General features: G+C 37.3%; 2 long non-coding RNA genes across 8 annotated transcripts; both read left to right on the forward strand.

Moving 5' to 3' along the window:
* The first annotated feature begins 5,206 nt into the window (after window positions 1-5,206).
* LOC110885205 lies at window positions 5,207-7,988 on the forward strand. 6 transcript variants are annotated; one of them, XR_004868074.1, is made up of 5 exons: window positions 5,208-5,409; window positions 5,551-6,358; window positions 6,483-6,545; window positions 6,677-6,811; window positions 7,449-7,982. It is a non-coding gene; the product is annotated as an uncharacterized LOC110885205 (long non-coding RNA). The 6 variants fall into 6 exon arrangements; XR_002561953.2 differs by lacking the exon at window positions 6,483-6,545 and having other exon boundaries at window positions 5,212-5,409; window positions 5,551-5,637; window positions 5,996-6,358; XR_002561956.2 differs by lacking the exon at window positions 6,483-6,545 and having other exon boundaries at window positions 5,214-5,409; window positions 5,551-5,637; window positions 6,205-6,358; window positions 7,449-7,916.
* A 138-nt stretch (window positions 7,989-8,126) lies between these two features.
* On the forward strand, window positions 8,127-9,905 carry LOC110885203. Of its 2 annotated transcripts, none has more exons than XR_002561949.2 (3): window positions 8,127-8,374; window positions 8,457-9,331; window positions 9,403-9,905. It is a non-coding gene; the product is annotated as an uncharacterized LOC110885203 (long non-coding RNA). The 2 variants fall into 2 exon arrangements; XR_002561951.2 differs by having other exon boundaries at window positions 8,129-8,374; window positions 9,530-9,905.
* Window positions 9,906-16,328: the final 6,423 nt, after the last annotated feature.

Consider the following 16,328-nt stretch of genomic DNA (forward strand, 5'->3'; position numbering starts at 1 on the left):
CATTTCATTCAATACTTGTCTTACCAAGTATTTTAACTAGGTTAAATGGCCTAGTTATTTTATTCCGTGTTACATCATGTGAAAACATAGGGTAAATATATGTTTTCAAATTTTGGGGCGTTACAGTATCGTCCAATCACGAATAGGCTGGACCTTGCGCTCGTCAACTTCGATGCCTTGGGCTGAGACCACATAACCCAAAAACATAACCTAAGGAGTAAAAAATGACACTTTTCTTGGTTCCCACATAGTTTCTCGCTTGCTAAGACATTTAATACTTGTTGTAAATGTTCTGTGTGCTCTGCTGTGGACCGACAACAAACCTGCCAAGAAAGGATTTCAAAGTTTGATTCATCAAACGCATAAAAGTGCTTGGTGCATTTGACAATCCGAAAGGCATGACGAGCCACTCGTAGAAACCCCCTTTAGTCTTAAATGTTGTCTTCCACTTATCCCCTTCGAAAATTTTGATTTGATGATACCCACTCCTCAAGTTAATCTTTGAGAAAACCGATGCACCGTATAATTCATCAAGAAGGTCGTTTAGTCGAGGGATAGGAAATCGGTACTTGATCGTGATCTTATTAATCGCCCGACTATCAATACACATCCGCCATTCTCCATTCTTCTTTGGTACTAATAATGTTAGAACTGCACAGGGACTTAGAGATTCCCTAATGAGTCCCTTGGCAAGTAAGTCATCAACTTGTTTGCGAATTTCAATCGTTTCAACAGGACTGGTTCGATAAGTTGGCTTGTTGGGCAGGACCGAGCCCGGAATATGATCACTTTTATGTTGAATGTCTCGTAAAGGTGGTAAACCAGGGGGAATATGTGTAGGGAAAACATGACAATATTTATTCAATAATGGTTGAGCTAAGGGGTGACCTCAGTGGGCATAGGTGTATTGTCTTCAGTCTTCGTCCAGTCCCATCAAAATAAAATGTGTATATGTAGTGAATTCATGCAACTTAGACTTCAAGAGTGTGGTTAGGGGATGAATTGGCGTTGCTCCTGAAGATATGGGAATCATGGGTGCAAGGGTTATTCGACGGTCCTTGAAAAGAAATGAATATGTATTTTTGTACCCGTCATGAATAAATCAGCGATAGAATAATCATGGTCGACCCAGGAGTACATGGCATGCATCCATGGGAATGATGTTGCACCATATTTGATCTTGATACACTTGGCCAATACTTAGTGAAAGTAGGACTCGATGTGAAACCCGAATCCCTTTTCCGTGATTAAGCCACTGGATTACATATGGTGAAGGATGTGACTCGGTTGTTAAGCCAAGCTTAGAAATGAAAGTCTGAGAAGCAACGTTGGTGCAGCTCCCGCCATCAATAATCAAATCGCAAACTTTGGTATGGATTGTACAACGTGTATGAAAAATCGCCTCCCGTTAGAGCTGTTCTTCATGTGCACTACTACCATTCAGAACCTGTCGCACCACACGACAATCGCCAACATCAGGTCCCACTACTTCTTCTTCTTTATCGAATTGGATTGGGTGGGTGTAGGGTTCATCCTTCTCAAAATAGGGTTCTTCAGCTAGCTCATATTCAGCAAGTGTAATCACTCGGTTATCAGGGCACTCAGACGCAAAATGCCATAAGCCTTGACATCAAAAGAATTGGCGAGGAGCCTTTGGAAGATTGTTACCACCAGAGGAAGTGGCTCGAGTTGCAGAGGAAGTATATGATTTATCAGGGGCAGCAGATCTGTTGGATTTTGGGAATGAATTGGGCCTGTTGGGGGGAGGGGGGTTGGCCTCAAACTTTCCTTTGGACTTTTACTGAGATTCAACTTTATGGGACATCAGAATCAGTTCAAAGAGGGTGGAATAAGGTTGTAATTCGATGATATTTTAAATGTGGTATTCCAAGCTGTCACACCCTCAAAATCCACAAGCGGAGTAATACAGCGAGGCGTGTGACTGACCATGATCATACCACCAACCATACTGAACATTAAGTAATGTAAAGTAAAACCATCGCAAATAAAACGTTTAGTTTTCACAAAACCAAAGAATTGGCGAGGAGCCTTCGGAAGATTGTTACCACCAGAGGAAGTGGCTCGAGTTGCAGAGGAAGTATATGATTTATCAGAGGCAGCAGAGCTGTTAGATTTTGGGAATGAATTGGGCCTGTTGGGGGGTTTTGGGCCTCAAACTTTCCTTTGGACTTTTGCTGAGATTCAACTTTAGGGGACATCAGAATCAGTTCAGAGAGGATGGAATAAGGTTGTAATTCGATGATATTTTAAATGTGGTATTCCAAGCTGTCACACCCTCAAAATCCACAAGTCGAGTAATACAGCGAGGCGTGTGACTGACCAGGATCATACTACCAATCATATTGAACATTAAGTAAAGTAAAGAAAAACCATCGCAAATAAAACGTTTAGTGTTCACAAAACCAAAGTCCAAAACCAAATTAAAAGTTTGCGGAAGCATAAAGTATAAAACCCATTAATAGTTTAAAACATAAAATTTAATGTTAGGAACCCATTAATTAGTTCCTTGCCACAACGTCCACTCCTCGTGCAAGCTCCAGCCATGTACCTATCGACCTGCAAAGCATGCAATAGTGTGTCAACAAAAAGTTGGCGAGTTCACAGTTGGTTGTTCGTTTTAATGTTATTCCAAAAACCCAAAAGTTGTTAGGTTTCTTGTTCTTTATAAAAACATGCCATGGGGAGCTACCCCACTGTTTTAAACTAATAAACCCGTTACCATATCGACTACTGACTGAAGTTATGTTGAGTGCCCCGAGTCAACGTCTGTCATCATTGACTAAGTGCCCAAGTACATTAGTCCACTCCCATCCTATTCGGCACGGTGTGAGGCTTGTCAAACCTAATAGCGCTATTTAACTAATGACCCATTCGCCATTGGCCTGACGATTAAGTCGATATAAATATGGGGGACTTAAGATAGAGTTGTTGTCTAGCAAGCTTAAGACATGTATTATAACGATTGTCACCCTTCCCAAGGAGGGTGGAGGTACGCATTCTACCCAAGGAGAATATGCAGGTTGCATCCCACCCAAGGGGGATTGTTGTTATTTAACCCATTCCCAAACCACCGGGAATCCCATGCTTTCTAGAAAAGTGTGAACTCACCTTTGATTGCTAGGTTGGTCTCTAAAAATGGTTAGAAGTCAAGGTAGGTCAATCACGTCCTAATACGATTACCATTTAGTTTATTAGTATGTTCAAGTACGACACAAAGCTCCTACACGTACCATGCACTCACCTTGACAACTTACATACACACACATAATCCACATATAATTACTCGTGATCAAGCACACAATACTTCACATAACACTTTCGTTGACATTAAACAAGTTGGATCATTATCAGATAGCATAAACGACACTTAGATACGCAATTAACAAATTATAGCATTTCAGCTCTTACGTCCAGAACTGGGTTGTTTTCGGGTAATTTTATAAAATTGTTATCTCATTCCAAAATTCTAAATAATTTATAGAACGTTCTAAACAGTCCACGTCATCTTATGTAAAAATCTCAAGACCTAATTCATTACCGATTATTTAATAAAAAAACATTTATTGGGTTGTAGTTAGATTCGTCACTTTCTGACTGCAGTCCATGAAAAAATTCATTTAAAATTCATCGTCAGCCCGATTGTTGAAATTACAGTTGTATATTTACGACAACATCCGTGCCCAGCTACTGTACGAAAATTGCAGCCTAACTATATCCATATTACAAGTTATAACAAAAAGCGTAACACGTATTTTTTGCAGGAAAACGCAGCTTTTGCTGTTGTACAAAACAGGCCTTTAAAAATAGCAAACGACCTCATAAAAGTGTGATTCCAGCACCATTAGAAGCGTTTTTCGAAAACGTATGGTTTAGACTCCAGAAATCAATTTTTCAATCTATAACGGCCCGTTTACAACCAACTGAAGTTGGCTGTTTTCGCTAATCAGCAAACTGTTTTCCATTTAAACGATACCAAAACGCATTTGAATGATCACGTCACTTCCTAATAACAACTAATAGCATATTAAGTTATTAACCATCAATTATCACTTTAGCACATCAAGAATCACACAACCCTAGTTATAAAACATCATGATTTTCGCAAAAATGCAGCCTATGATCATGTATGCATGCGTATTATCAATTAACTCAAACAATAGCATAATCACCCGAAACTAATTGTGAAATCATTATCCGTTTATCATACAAGACTTAAAATCACAGCCATGTCTACATAAAACACACCAAGAACACTAACCTTGGAGTGAAGGAGATGACTAACGAAGAAGAGAGAGTCGAGGGAGAAGCTGATTCGCGAACCGAGGGGGTGGTCTCCTGCCGTCGCACACACCAAGGGGTAGGGTTTTGGTTTTTACTTTTTTTGCTCTCCAAGTATAATACGTACATAAATGAAACATATGGGTGTTTGGGCTTTGTGGGCCGAGAAGGGAAGGGGGTGGCGGGTTGGGCTTGTTGGTTCGCACAAGGGGAATGGGGTGGGGTCTTGTAACATTCCCATTTTTATCATATAAGAATTATAGGTTTGATTAAATTTATTAACCACTAATAACTAGTTTATTTTAAATATTCAACCCAAGTAATTTTAAACACTATTTTATATACATAGTTGGTTGAAATATTATATTAATTAGTTGGCTTGTATATGGGTGACCTTTCTAAAATAAAATAAAAGTCTATAAAAATTTATACTATTAGACAGGTAATTTACGGGTAGGTTGACCGTAAGAAATATGAAATTCTTAGACGGGCCTAGGAACCATATAATAATTAAAATATAAAAATACATTGTATTTTGAATCTACTTTATTTTTAATGAAACTTAGACCCAAATGTAGACAAAAATATTCTCTTTCTAAAGACATATTTATTATTTTCTAGAACTTCATATTTTAGAAATTATACGTGCCAAATAATTAAAGTAATTGAATTAATTATAATATATAAATAATAATAATTATAAATCAAAATATATGACAAAGGAAATGGACGTATGTGTATGTAAATAAAATAATAAAAGTTAAATTGAATATTTGAGAATTGAGAAGACATCTTGTACGTGTCACAAGAAAAGAATCTTATCTTACTAATATAATAAAAGAAACCTTTGATGGCACACGTGTCATGTTTTGAGGAGCATTCCATTTTACTTTTCCCGCTCATCTTTCAGATCTATTTAGGTTGCCAACATGTTTAACAAACCCGACCCATTTATACGCAATACATTATCTCCAAAACCGTTTACCTACCTCTCCGATCCTTTCCCTTTTGTTCCTCCAAATCCAAACTTTTGAGTTTATCTGCACCGTGTTTTCCTTTCCAATTTGGACCTAGAAATAAATCTTGTGCGAGAGCAATCTACAACTTTGTGTAAGTTTCAATCTATTATATATATATATTTTTTGCTTTGCTATCTCAGGTTGAAAATAAATTTAGGGTTTTCTGATACAAAGATTGTTATTCGCATCTTGAAATTTTAGTTCCTTACTTTGCTATGTACGTTAATTTTAGGGTTTTCACAGGTTAGGGTTTTCACCCCGTTTAATCTTCCCAACAACCACAATCTTGCATCTTTTATTTTATATCAAAGATTCAAAGGTATGTTCTACTTTTTTTTTTTCTTGTATTTGGTTCTACAACTGTGTTGATATTTGTGGTTCAATTTTTATGAGGTATGTGTTATGTAGAGATACCAATACCTACTGTCGGTTAGTTTATTGTTATAAGTCTATTTATTTACATCACTATCCAACATACATGGGGTCTTCAATGCCGTATACATTTTTTTATTGACTCTGTTATTTCATATTGATTTTTTTTTCTATTCAAGTCCATATTATGAATGATTAATTTAAATTATGTATACTACATTGATATAATCTGGTCAAACATTGTGATTAAATAAATTCATTTTACCATAACACACATATAAGGTTAATATGCTAATGTGTTGCAGGATGCTTCTGAAATTACTGAACATATAAGATGTGCATCCATTTATGTATGTTGAAAGATGCTAAATAATCCTATCTCAGTTGCTGATTTTTAAGCTATCTCTAATACAGTTTAGTTTTGCTCGGTTTAAGATGTGGACACTAGATAATTTTCTTGTGACATACAATATCTTTCAAGTTTGGATCAACCGATATTGTGTTTACTGTTTAGAAACAATGTAAGCCAAATGAAGCCGAACATGTTGTCTCTGCATGTGTATCTCACTGGTTTACCATATGCTAATTCTCCATTTATAGAAGGAAATCCAAATGGTTATCTCAGCATGAGGAAGTGTGTTTCTTCTAAACATGCTAAAGGACATAAGGTAATATGACCATATAAAAAGTAAATTTCTTACTTATGGACTGTACAATATTTTGTTTATAGGTCAGGTTTGGTTTTTAAAATACTTATCTGATTGTGACCATCTGCATTGATTTTCTATTTAGTTCGATGTCGGATTTGCCCAAAAGTTTTGAACATCATCGGGGTATTCAAAATCAAAAGACTTGGTGCTGCTTCTTTTGTCTACTAGATTATGAAAAAAAATTGTTTAGAAAAACTTTAATATATATATGATTTTTGTTTATCTTTTTATTTCATCTATTATTTATTTTAATAACTGACTTGCTTGGTTTAATAGGGAAGTGGGTATTTGCTACATGGAGCCGGAGGTTAGGTTGCCCACCTGAAACTGTAGCTGAATTTGATCAAAGAAACTGTCAATTTTGAATGGACCAGATTACGTCTCGTATTAGCATGTGGCTCTAAACCTAAGGTGAGTGCAATTTTTAATGATTTGGTATTTTACATTAGACAATATTAGTTGTACGTATCTTTTTTATTGTACTTGTGTGCTTAAGTGTGGTCTATTTTAACTTATTAAATATATTTTTTGCATGAGATAATATGATTAGATAATGAACTCATGAAAGTAGTAAAAAAGCTTATAAATTTGATTTGTTACATCTGTTTATCAATCATATCTGTTACTTGAATACACAGGTCCTTAAAAATACTTATGTTGTTATGGCATTAAAACACCTGGCCGCCGGAGGAGTGTAAAACTAGGAACTTAAGAAAATAGCGATGAGGTTTCAAGAGAGGATGTATGTTAATCAATGCCAAAAGATATGTTTGTTTTTTTATACAGATAGATATTAATAGTTTTGTAGTTTTTGATTTTTGGTTTTATTGAACCAATGGCCAAGTCTAAGAAGCTGCCATGCAATTTCATCTTTTCCATCTTTCATGTCTGAGATCTTGGTAGCAATTTAATATATATTTTTTTTCCAATTTAAGTTGTTATATCATTATTTTATGATTAATTTGTGGAGTTGGCATATGGTGATACCAAGTTAGACCAAGTTCTAAGGCACAACCATTCCTTTATTTTTACTTCCTATGTTATACAGGGGATCGGGACCAGAATTGGCCAATTGGGTTGGCTGGGGTTTGATCGATGGTTCAGATCCATCTATCACTATAAAACATGCGAGTTTGGGAAGAGTCGATGATGAGACATGTTGCAGCTGTTGGTGAAACTTATGCCAAAACTGCTTTTGAAGATTTTTCATGGAACGTCTGGCTAAGTCCATATTTAGCTAGGACATCTACTTCGAAGTTCGAACAACCCTTCTACAAGTGATATAAGACAACAAGGGCATGATTGTGGTTCAGTTACTTGTCAAATTTACTTACAATGGTTGAAATGGGCCGTGAAGTTCTTCCCCGTGTTCCAGATGAATTAATATTGTGGGCATCGCTTTTTTTCTTATTTAAATCAATTTTTGTGTTTATTTTTGTATATTGTAAGTTTCATTCCTGATGATAGCTGCTTGTACTACTCGAGAACACTAATCAAGTTTTTATTGTTATATTGATTTTAGGCCTAAATTGGAACATATACAAAATCATATTTAATAAGATTGTAAAGCAGTTGATGGTTATTTTGATTTTAGGCCTTAGTTTTATGATTTGGTGTATTGTTGTTTTGATTTTAGATCTATGGGTATATTAATAGATTTTTATATTTTATACAACTTAAATTGTTCAACCCGTGTAATACACGGGTAGGTAACCTAGTCTTACTATATAATAAAAGAAACCTTTCTTGGTACACGTGGCGTTCTGTGGTGCATTCTTCGATGGGTTTTCCCACCTATACGGAGTTCTCTATAAACACGGATCGATTATATCCTCTTTCTTTGCTTTTCAAAAACCCTAAATTGATCTAACTAACCATCCGCCATTTCCTTTGAAGCCAACATCATATAAGCAAAATCATCTCGATAATTCATCTAGGTTGCTCGCCATTTTGTTCCGATCGTAAGAAGAAAAGGTAAGATTTTTCAGATTTGGTTAACATTATCACGTCTTATTCTTTTAATTCTTAGATTGAATTTGCTCTTTTTCTATTTAAGTTTGTGAGGTTACAGTTACGATACAATTTCAAAACTGAGATCATGGATTCATTCCTAAATCGGATCGACAAGTTCCAAAAGTTGAAATCGGGGTCTCATTCGAAATCGCAGGTCACCAGGTATTGAAATCGGTGTTTCATTCGAAGCTGTAGATCGTTTTGAGTACATTCGGATTGTGTGTTTCTTATTCTGTCCTTGGTTATAGAATCATGACATGACACCAAATCGGATTATGTGGGGACGGTGCAAATAGAACAATATTAAGTTTCGAGTTCGGGATCTCAGTATATTTGTTAATTGTACTTAATTTGAGCCGATCTTCACAACTAAATAACACCAGTTAGTTGTGTTAGCTATTAGTATTTACCATGTTCATATTTGAATCCAATTTATTGTTTTCCATGTTCTGTCACATTGATGTTCATATGGGTTTGTGTATTTTCTTTGGTTAGTCAATACAATCTCATGGATTTCTTTAGCATAAGGTTTGATGGAAGTACCTTTTAAAATTGGTTTATGTTTGCGGATTTTGTGGATACATCGTTCTTTCAGAATCTAATAAGAAATTATGGGGTAATCTTTACTTCCAAGCTATTGAGTTTTGTGGATAGTGTTATTTTCACTTTGTTCACTCAAGGTGAGTTTACATTACACGTGCCTTGCTTTATTTTATCTTTCTTTCTTCGATTTCATGTAAATGATGATGTGTTCATTAATTAGGATTATTATTATCCTGTTCTCGGTGTCGCTCGAATTCAGTTCATAATATTGCAATCCCTAAATTTGACGATGGTGTTACTGGAACTGCTACATGGGTTGAAGTGGAATCTGCTTTATATCCACTTGACACAATTAAAAAGCTAGGCTTCAAGCAGGTAAAACACTAAAATGTTTGTTTAGGGAAACATAAATTTATTTAGGCCATTTCTTTTTGTTTGATTTTTAGGTAAACAGTTCCTCGCTGAAAAAATTATTCTGAAGGATTTTTACTTTGGTTAGGCTGGAAATCTCAGGTGTTTTCCCCGGTCAATGTTGTAATCCTTATATATATGTTTTCATATATTCGAATGCAGATCATGGTTTCATAGTGAAGAAGAACCTACATTTGAGTGTTTGCGGTTCGTATTTAAAATATGTTATAACTTCTGCAAGATATTTTTGAAGTTATCTGCTCATTGTATATACAAAAAATGCATATTACATCAGAATTTCAGTAAAAGGAAAGGTTGATCAGAAGTTGTTGTTGGCCATGATACCCAAGATGAAACTGATAGTTATGAAAGATACAAATACTTTGTAAAAAGAGAAATGGATATTATATACAAGTGAGTTTCATTTTTATTTTACTATAATATCCATTTTCTCTCTCTTTTTTTTTTAATTTTCATTTGTAAGAGTGGTCTTGCATTTTCATGTATGAATACTAATTTAGTTTAAGATGTTACTCCATCCATTAAAATTAGGAAATCTAACCCTTTACTATTTGGTTGTGATCACATGCTCTGGTTCATTTTTACCGATGTGGACATTCTTTTCTTTTCAAAATTTGCAATTTTTAGCTCAAACAATGGTTTGTGGAAACCTAAGGTATCATGTATTTGAGTCAGCAATTTTTAATATTTATATTTAAGTTTCTCATTTATATACATATTAGATTTCTCAATTTATTTAAATTAAATTAAGATGTAATCTTAATTACTTATATCCTTTAACTTTATATAAATGTTATTTTTACACCCGTGTGTCACACGGGGTTATAACCTAGTAAAATAATAAATAAATCAAAACTAACATGAATATGTATAAAGCATACGGAAGACACGTGTATATAGACTGTAGAGGTGTTCAATTCTTAGCCTTTAAGAATTTGGAAGGACACTATAAATTGAAGCCAAAGCCATCCAAATTGCCTAGTCTATTTCCATCTTCCGTCTTTCCCTTTCTCTAAAAATTCTCTGTCTTTCTAAACTTCTATTTTATTTTATTTATTTTATTTTTCCTATAATAATTACAATAGCCATGCCCTGTTTTAAGTATTAACTTCCGATCACCGCTACCCTTTCTGATTGATCTGAGCCTCATAACATATGTCAGGGCTCTGCCCGACTAAGTTGTTGAGATTCTATCTCGGGACTTCGGGACAAGGTTGAATTAGGGGTACTATACTTAACACGAGTGCATTATATTTTTAATAGCCCAAAAGTTATATCCAAAATTTATACCAGAAAATTTTCTAGTTGAACCCTAAAATTACCAATTGGGTCCATTCTCTTTTTATCACTGTTTTATTTCCTTTTTGTGATTTACCCAAAACTATTATTTATTATTCTATTTTGTAAACAAATCTCATCAAAAGTCATATCCATTATTTTATTCACCCAATAGGAAACCCTAATAGAGACACCCAAGTAATCCTGCACAACTCCTAAAATTTTCATAACAATCAGAATCAAGATCAGGGCCCCTAAAACTCAGGGGGGTATTCCCTACTCAACGATTATCCATATAGTTTGCTGTCAAAATTAAAATTTTCGTTTCTGTCAACTCAGCAAAGCTACATGTGTAGAGGGCTACCCTATAATAGGTTCGTGTCCCTTATGGACCGTAAGGGATGAGGCTTACGGTCCGTAAGCAGGGTCAACTTTTGTGTATAAATAGTAGGCCTTGGGACTTGAAATCAGAAGTTGGAACGACGTAAATTCTCGTTGTATACGTCGAGTTATAGCAGAAACAGTTCAAATAACACACACGATTCGCAAATCGCTGCCGCAATCAGGGTAATAACTCGATCGCTATTACGATTCAACATCCGATCGATTGTAACTATCCAACGATTATTTGAGTGCTGCTCAAATTGGGTTTATACTTTGTTATTCATCGTGATTTCGACTTGAATGTTTGAGTGTAGTCCGAACTCGGACTATACTCTGTCATTCGTTGTGAATCTGCTGAATTGTTAAGTATTGCACTTTATTAATCGTTGTGAGGGTTTAATCTCGTGAATTGTCGTAAATGCTGTATTAGTTATTTACCTAGTTTCGTGTGCATCATTTCTTAAATTAGGATATTAGTCTTACCAGTAGACTAAACTTTACCCCTTACACTTACAATCAAAGTAGATGCTAATTCTCAGAGGAATCTGAATCATGAAGCTTGTTAATTCAAATACCGCATGCTTACAATGTGAGTCATTCTCTTTTTATCAACTATTTTACAATACTCCAAATTATTTTTCCAAGTTATAATTACAGGGATTAAGTCTTTGTAATCACCAAGTTACAGCCGGTATGTGGGGTATTGTGCACAATATTAATTTCTCACGGGGTTAGGCAAATAAGCCCTAACATAGGTTAGGCAAATAAGCCCTAACAGTGAAGTATCACAGGGTTAGGCCAATAAGCCCTAACACAGGTTAGGCAAATAAGCCCTAACAGTGATATACGTCATTCATTGGGGCAACCAATGGTGATATGACCACAGTCACAGATCCGGTCGAGTGACAAATACTGTGGGTAGTTGGTTGATATGGAAACATTGTAATCGCTCTTAATACTGTAAATTATAACAAATGTGCTATTTTCAAGTAAACTGAATGAACTCACTCAGTATTTCCCGCTGACAAAACCTTTTTAAAACGCGTTTTAGGTAATTACAGTAGATTGGAGTAAGAATTGGATCTGACACTAAAGGACTTCAAGAAGTGGCTTATTTTATTAATTAAATCAAATTAAGAAATATTGTTTTATGTAATCAAATTTATCTTTATTAAAAGCTACCATTATAAAACATGGGTTTATCCCATTTATTTAATAAATAAAAATCCGGTGTTTTCTAAACTCTGATATTTTTCCTAACTCACGGTCCTGATGAAATTTCCGCTGCAATGTTTTTTTTTTTAAAAAAAAATAATCACCGGTACCACTTGGCTGTTCGTGATTTCCGATTCCGTCCAGGGTGGGTCGGGGGTCGTGACAGGTCTGGGCCGGTTTGTTGCGCAAAGGAGAAGGGGGTCGGTTTGGGGTTGGGTTTATAAAGTGGCGAAACTTATAAAGTGGCGGTTTCACAAGTTTTGCAAAAATTACTAATTAAGAGGTTTCGTGTCGCAATGTTTTGTTTTGCAAAACAACATACTACAATATTTCAGTTTTGGGTTTCGGTTTCACGTAATTCACATTACACAATACCAAGTTCACAACCATTCAAAGAAAATAATCAAACGCCACATTCAAATCATATATCGTACATGAAATTACAAAGTACACGAACGTAACAGGGATTTATACGAATTGTCACATCATCCCCAAGTTGAAAGAAACTTTGTCCTGAAATTTAGCACGTAGTCACTGAGGAAGCTAGTTGTGTCGTGCGTTTTCCTGTGTCGTCCAAAGTAGCTTCAGTACTGGACTCACCTTTCTTAAACAACCGGGGATACTTGCGTTTCATCTAGTCCTTTCGTTCCCAAGTGAACTATGGGCCACGACGGGAGTTCCAACGAACTCGAACAATAGGTATCTTGGTTCGTTTAAGAGTCTTGATTTCCCAATCCATAATTTCCACCGGTTCTTCGACGAAGCGCAACTGATCGTCGATAGTGAGTTCCTTGAAAGGAACAATGAGGGTCTCGTCTGATAAACACTTCTTCAGATTCGACACGTGAAAGACGTTGTGAACACCACTGAGTTCTTCAGGTAAATTTAGTCTGTAAGCCACCTTGCCGATTTTCTCAGCGATTTCAAAGGGTCCGACATATCGTGGATTAAGTTTGCCTTGTTTGCCAAAGCGAACCACACATTTCCATGGTGAGACTTTAAGTAGCACACGATCCCTAACTTGGAACACGAGAGGTTTCCTACGCTTATCAGCGTAGCTTTTCTGACAGTCACGAGTTGCCGCCATTCGTTGTCTGATCTTGGGCAATCTTTTCCGTTGTGTCGATAACGAGTTCTGGACCAGTGATTTGGCTGTCGCCAACTTCGGCCCAGCATAGAGGTGATCGGCATTTCCTCTCGTACAAAGCGTCGAACGGAGTAGCCTTGATGCCGGTGTGGTAACTATTGTTGTATGAAAACTCCACCAAAGGTAGATGTCTTTCCCAACCGTTGCCAAAGTCGATAACACACGCTCGAAGCATGTCTTCAAGAGTCTAGATGGCGCGTTCATTCTGCCCATCCGTCTGAGGGTGATAAGTTGTGCTCATGTCTAGACGTGAGCCAAAGGGTTTGTGCATCGCCTGCCACAAATCAGATGCAAAGCGCGGGTCACGATCGGAAATGATAGTGGTTGGCACTCCATGCCTAGCAACCACTTCTTTCAAGTAGATGTCTGCGAGTGTTGAAAACTTATCAGTTTCCTTGATTGCCAGAAAGTGTGCAAACTTGGTCAGTCGATCCACAATCACCCAGATGGTATCGTTTCCTCGCAGAGATCTAGGTAAGCTAATGACAAAATTCCATGTGGGGATCTCGGGTTGTTACAGTAATCCTGATGGCTTCTGGTATTCCACCTTAACCCTAGCATAGGTCAAGCATTTACTAACATAGGTCGCTATATCAGCTTTCCTGTGGGGCCACCAGTACAAAGTTTTGAGATCTTGGTACATCTTGTCAGAACCAGGATGCACCGAGTAACGAGACTCGTGCGCTTCGTCCATCACAAGCTCTCGTAAGTTTTCATAGAATGGGACCCATCCACGATCTACAAAATGGTAAGTGTCGTCTTCCTTTAGTTCAAGTCGCCTTTCCATGACCCGCAGGGACTCAGCTTTATGGTTTTCTTCCTCCAATGCTTCAACCTGAGCATCACGGATTTGGGTAGGAAGACTCAAGTGGATAGTAAGTTGTAACGCACGTACACGCTTAGGTTTGGTTTCCTTTCGACTGAGGGCATCAGCCATCACGTTGGCCTTGCCTGGATGATACTTGATTGCGCACTCGTAGTCGTTGAGGAGTTCGACCCATCGACGCTGTCGCATGTTCAACTCCTTCTGATCCAAGATATGCTGGAGACTCGTGTGATCGGTGTAGATGGTGCACTTGGTACCGTACAAGTAATGTGTCCATATCTTGAGTGCAAACACTACTGTTCCCAACTCCAAATTGTGGGTAGTGTAGTTCTTTTCGTCAACCTTGAGTTGGCGTGATGCGTAAGCGATAAATTTCTCGCGTTGCATCAACACACAACCAAGTCCTTGGATTGACGTGTCACAATAAACAACGAAATCGTTTGTGCCTTCTGGTAACGAAAGAATAGGTGTACTATAGAGTTTCACCTTCAACTGTTGAAACGCGGATTCCTGAGCAATCCTTCAAGTTAGAGTTGCGAGGGTTTGTGCATACGATCAAGAAAAGCAGGCTTTGCAACGTCAAAAGTCGTTCGTTGGAACCTAAACATAAGGTTGTTTGTGTTGTAAGGGCTCCAAGGTGTAGGTATCGTTCGGATTCCTACTAGTTCTTGGAGTAGTTTTGGGTGTCGTCGAAGAAATCAAGTGACATGTCCATCTAGGTAGGCTAAATTCGAATGTCGTGACTGGGGATCTATATCGGTCGTATCGGATTCCATGGACAGTGCTTGTGATATCATCACGCTATGATATTTATGGCCCAATGCTCCTCGGGTAACGTTCGTAGAGAGTAACTCGTCCAAGCGAGAGTTCGCGAAGAATGTCGTTAGGATCATAGGGTTCGAGAAGTATATCGTGTATGGATGTGGAAACATGCAAATGGGTGGTCGCATTCGATGCGTAAGTGTTTAAGAATCCGTAGCAGGGGTTTACCTGATGTCGAGAGCATAGCTGGTCGTACGCAAGTTGTATAAAGTTAACAGAAAGTACGCTGTTTGTCAAATGGAGATGTCACGTAGATATATCAATCATAACAAGAATTTACCATCGAAGAATGGTTGTCGCACAAGTTTGTAGTGTTAAGGTTCGCTGAAACTTCCGTCAAAGTTGTTGGGCTCGCCCACATGCGAAGGAGGAATAATTCACCTTGATCCATGAACTTATATGAGTTTGCGATTTATCAACCAAATTCGGAGGAGTTTCCTTAGGTCATATGAATGAATCTAAAATATGTCTGTGTAGTCTAGAGGTTTCAAGAAAGGACGCGAAAACATGTTCAAGTGGGTATGATCGTATCAACAACACATCACTATCCTTAGGGTTTCAAGAAGTGATCACCAATGATCGAAAGTCGAGCCTTCCAAATTCTCTCGACTAGAGTGAGTTCGTTTTAGTGTCGCTCCCTGGAGAAGCGAGGGTGTAGTGTCACTGTGGTAAAGGAATGACGGTTTTGTCTAAATCAATAGTAAGAATTACGCATTGCATTAATCAACAAGCATAGGTCGGTACAAAAACTAGTGAAAAGATTTCATGTAATTTAGATAAACTATCGTAGGATTAAATTGTGACTCTTATAGTGTAAGGGGGAAAGGGGTGAGGTAAATGTGTAGTTCATCGTGTCTGTCTGTAGGTTGAGTAATCCGTATCTCCGTCCTCGAATGTCCCGAAGACTATCCCATCATTAGGAGGTGTCCACTTGCTAAGTTGGGTATACGAAGGTGTAAATCAAGTTAGAATAAGAATTAACCACCCAATAGGGTAATTGGGGGGGGGTAATCTTGTGATCGGTGGAAATCGTGGTATGGTTGTTAGCGTTTCGTTATATCGGTTGCGGATCGAAGAAACAGGAGGTTGGTGATGTTCATACGAAGAATTAAGCGAAAACAAAGTCCAACAAATAACCGAAGAATTTCGTAAACTATTCGGTTCTCCAGAGGCAGTTCTAGTAATGGTGGATGGTGGCAACGGCAAGATAAGAAAGTTCGTTGCATCAAGGTCACATGAATGCATCATTTATCCAAAACAGAGTTCGG

Source organism: Helianthus annuus, chromosome 9, assembly GCF_002127325.2.
Source record: "Helianthus annuus cultivar XRQ/B chromosome 9, HanXRQr2.0-SUNRISE, whole genome shotgun sequence".
In the NCBI taxonomy this organism is placed as follows: Eukaryota; Viridiplantae; Streptophyta; class Magnoliopsida; order Asterales; family Asteraceae; genus Helianthus; species Helianthus annuus.